The sequence below is a fragment of the Triticum urartu genome, chromosome 2A (genome assembly GCF_056163025.1).
Source record: "Triticum urartu cultivar PI428250 chromosome 2A, HENAU_Tu73, whole genome shotgun sequence".
NCBI classification, from domain to species: domain Eukaryota; kingdom Viridiplantae; phylum Streptophyta; class Magnoliopsida; order Poales; family Poaceae; genus Triticum; species Triticum urartu.
This window is the reverse complement of record NC_141874.1, coordinates 608760555-608765517: the sequence shown is the minus strand read 5'-3', so window position 1 is coordinate 608765517 and position 4963 is coordinate 608760555.

Genomic DNA, 4963 nt, shown 5'->3' with positions numbered 1-4963 from the left:
TCTATCCTTGTCGTTACCGGTGTAGGATTCCATCGTTACCCCGGAGTTCTGATAACCATCGCTCTTCTTGTCCTTGTTCTCAGTGTAGAATGTGTAGCCATTGATATCGTACGTCTCATAGGTCATCAGGTTGTGCTCGGCGCCCTGTGACAAGGCGAATATGAGTTGTTCTTCCGTGGAAGAATCCTCATGTAAAGGGTACGACAGAAGCTTTTGCTTGAACCAACGCGTGAAACATGAGTTGCGCTCTTTGATTATATCTCCGTCCGTCCTCTGTTGGCCTCGGTCATTATACGTCTTCTCAATAAAGGTTTTGTGCTCTACCACCCAAGGATCGACCACGTCTATGTGTTGTAGCGCGACTAGGTTTGCTCTTTCAAAGTCGGCGAGTCGACCCTCAAAGTCGACATGCATTTTGCGGCGACCCTCACGGTGACCCCATCCAGCGAGCCTGCCGAGGTGCCTGTTGACGGGCAGACCAACGGGGTTCTCGATGCCTAGATAATTCGTGCAGTAGGAGATGCACTCTTCGGTCAGAAAGCCCCTGGCTATACTTCCCTCTGGACGTGACATGTTGCGAACGTATCCTTTGATGACACCATTCATCCTTTCGAATGGCATCATGCTGTGCAGGAACGTCGGCCCGAGTTGGATGATATCCTCCACGATATGGACCAGCAGATGCACCATAACGTCGAAGAATGCAGGCGGGAAGTACATCTCAAGCTCGCATAGTATCACCACGATCTCTTCCTGTAGCCTTCCGAGTTGCCTCATGCCAATCGATTTTCGAGAGATGACGTCGAAAAAGTTGCATAGGCCAAATAGTGTTTCACAGACGTGCGCGTCCATGATCCCACGAATTGCAACTGGAAGTATCTGCGTCATCAGCACGTGACAGTCGTGAGACTTCATCCTGCTGAACTTCTGCTTCGCTGGGTCTAGGTATCTGCTTATCTTCCCCGCGTAACCGTAATGAAGTTTTACTCCTACGAGGCAAGTGAAAAACTGCTCGATCTCCTCCTGACTTAGAGTGAAGCACGCGGGAGCGTAGTCACTTCCGGTCTTCTTGGCCTTTTTGCCTTTGCGATGAGTTTCTGTGTCCTCCTTCGCCTCATCATCATCATCATTAGCTTGAAGCTCCTTCCTGATGCCCATTGATTTCAAGTCTGCCCTTGCTTTCATCCCATCTTTGGTCCTCTCTGGCATGTTGAGCAGGGTACCAAGCAGACTCTCGCACACATTCTTCGTGATATGCATGGCATCAAGGATGTGAGGCACACGGTGGATCTTCTAGTACGGCAAGTCCCAAAAAACAGACCTCGTTTTCCATACCTTCAGCAGCGGCTCTGGCGCCTTTCACTTCTTTCCCGGCTCTGGCGCCTTTTGCTTCTTTCCCGGCAGTGGGCAATCTTTCCAATTTTTCAACAGCTCGTCTATTTCCTCGCCGCTCCTCGTACGCGGGCGTTTTCGGGGTTCGGTTTCACCATCGAACAGATCCTTGCGTTTCCTCTATGGGTCATCATCACGAAGCCACCTTCGATGTCCCATGAACATGGTTTTCGAAGACCCAGGATCTCTATCTAGCTGGCGATACGTTGTGTCATCCATGCACGTTACGCATCCAGAAAATCCGTGGACTACCTGCCCCGCGAGATATCCGTAACCGAGATAGTCGTGCATCGTCGTGAGCAGTGCGGCTCTCATAGGGAAATATTCTTTCTCTACAGCGTCCTACGTATTGGCTGGCGTTTTCCACAGCGTGTCTAGCTCCTCTTTCAGCAGCCCCAGATACAGATTGATGTCGTTCCCTGGTTGTTTTGGCCCTTCAATTAGCATACTCATGTGAATGTACTTCCTCTTCATGCACAACCAGGGGGGAAGGTTGTACATCCACACAAACATAGGCCAGGTGCTATGTGTGCTTCTCTGGCTGCCAAACGGATTGACTCCATCGGTGCTCGCGCCTAGCATGATGTTCCTTGGATCCTTCCCAAATTCTGGGTATTCGAAGTTCAACGCTTGCCACTGGCTCGCATCCTTAGGGTGACTCAGCATCTTGTCTTTTTTATTTATCTCCGGATCATTTCCGTCATCTTCCCGCTTCTTCTCCTCCCTATCCGCGTGCCAACGCAGGAGCTTTGCTACCTTAGGGTCAGCGAAATACCGCTGCAGACGAGGAGTGATCGGAAAGTACCACACCGATTTTCAAGGAGCTTTCTTCCTCTTCTTGTATCGAGTGACGCTGCACACCGGACATATGGTAGACTCCACGTGCTTATCCAATAAATGATGCAATTGTTCATGCACACATGGTATTTCACGTGCGGTAAATCCAGAGGACACACAATTTTCTTTGCCTCCTCGAAACTGGTCGGGCACTTGTTCCCCTTGGGAAGACATTCGTGCCAGAATGACATGTTCTCGTCGAAGCATGCGTCGGTCATTTTGTGTTTTACCTTCATCTCCAGAGCCATGACCATTACTTTCAGGCGGGTATCCTCGGGACTTCATCCTTCATACAATGGAGTAACCGCGTCTATCTCCAGTTGATCCAGCTTGGCTTTCTCTCGGGCGGTAGCTCTTGCGTTATCCGTCTGCTTGAGAAGCAGCTCTTGAATATGAGGGTCCTGCACCCAGCCTCCATCGTCGTCTGCTCCGGCATCTTCATCTTCATGATCATGCCCTTCGTCTTGATCTTCCTCATCATCATGTATGACATCTTCTACATGATGACTGTGTACAGCATCACCGTCGTGATCGTGTCCTGGAGATTCTTCGTCTTCTCGCCCGCCCTCGCCGCGGTGGTACTTGTCTTATTGCCCTTCTTCATTTCTTGCCAGGCCCCCATGGACGACTTCATAGTCATCTTCATCACCTTGCCACCGATAGCCATCCATGAAACCACGCAAGAGCAGGTGGTCCCGCACCTGCTCGGAATCCGGGTCCGCAATAAGGCTCTTTAGCTTGCATCTTCGACATGGACATCTTATCTCTGTCTTGTTCTTTTGAAGCCTCTCGTCCTTCGCAGAGCTCAAAAACCTATTCACGATGCCTTCGGTCATCGTGCGGACCATGGTCGCCTGCAGGGTAGAGCAAAACGATATTTTAGAACCAAGAAAAAATTTGGCATGACCTTCCCTAAAAATAGGACCAAAAAGAATGCATAGTGCCAAAATTCTCGCCGAAACGGAAATGAATCAACATTCTGGCAAAATATTGGCAACTATCGCATTTCAAATACCGGTACCTGCAAACACAAACATATATGCAACACCACAAACACATGCAACACTACAAACATACACAGATCTAGCTAGGCCACAAAAAGTGCATGTGCACGTTGTTACATTGGAGCGAGCTAGGGAGAAAAAAAGTAGATCTACATCATGAAGATAGTTTTCCCCTTACTTACCTATCAAAAAAAAGGTAATTTCACCACTTAATTTTGATGAATCTATGGTGGAAATGAGGTGAGGAGGAGGAGGCAGCCGAAAGCTTGGAGAAGGAGGTGGAGGGAATGAAGTGGGGAAAGTGAGTGGGTAGGTGTGGCTGTCCAAAATATCTTGTTGGGGTCCCAGGTTACTAATGGCGCACCACCTGCAAATGCGCCATTAGTAACCCTGGTTACTAATGGCGCACCTGCAGGTGGTGCGCCATTAGTAATTTTGCAGAAAAGTAAAAAAAAAATATATATATATATACTAATGACGCACTTTTACAGGGTGCGCCATTAGTAGTTTAAACTAGTAATGGCGCACTGTGAGGCGGTGCGCCATTAGTAGTTTTGCAAAAAAAGAATAAAAAAAATTCAGTACTGGCGCACTCCCTGTCTGGTGCGCCATTACTAGTTAGAACTAGTAATGGCGCACTTCGGTAGGATGCGCCATTAGTATGTATGTAAAAATGAAAAAAAAATTATCACTAGTGGCGCACCTATTTTCTGGTGCGCCATTAGTGTCTTCCACACTAATGGCGCATCACCAACTAGTGCGCCATTAGTATATAGTAGTGGTGCACTACTTCCCTGGTGCGCCATTAGTGTCAATCCTATCTATAGCCCTTTTCCTAGTAGTGATCATCTGGAGCATAGCGAGCTAACTTGCTGAACTCATCCATGTACTGCCCCATAGTACGATTTCCCTAGCATAAGTTGCGAAACTCACACTTCTTCATACTCATAGCTCCAGCTAAGACATGTGCAGTGCGGAATGCTTGCTGAAATTGATCCCAAGTGACATTGGCCACGGGAAAAGTGGCAGTGTAGTTCTCCCACCATGAGGCCGCGGGTCCATCCAGTTGGTGTGCGGCAAATCGGACCTTCTCAGCATCCATGCAACCTGTGGTGGTCAGCTCCCTTCCAATCCTGCGGAGCCAGTCATCAGCTACAATCGGCTCGGTGCTACTAGAGAACACCGGTGGATTCAACCTTAGAAAACGGGCTAAGGCGTCAACTGGTGGTGGTGGCGGTGTGGTGTTGTTGTTGTTGTTGTTGTTGTTGTTGTTGCCTTGGTTCTATACTAGCAACTGCATCAAGGCATTCTTGTGTTGGATCAACTGAGTGAGCTCTGGTGGGAAGACAAATCCAGGGTCACGTCTCGGAGGCATCTGATAGGTTTAGAGGGGTGAGAACAGAATAGAGTGAGGTCTAAAGAGAAATTCACTACCCAGTGATGACCCACAAGTATATGGGATCTATCATAGTCCTTTTGATAAGTAAGAGTGTCGAACCCAACAAGGAGCGGAAGGAAATGATAAGCAATTTTCAGTAAGGTATTCTCTACAAGCACTGAAATTATCGGTAACAAATAGTTTTGTGATAAGGTAATTTATAACGGGTAGCAAGTAATAGAAGTAAATAAGGTGCAGCAAGATGGCCCAATCCTTTTTGTAACAAAGGACAAGCCTGGACAAACTCTTATATAAAGGAAAGCGCTCCCGAGGACACATGGGAATTATCGTC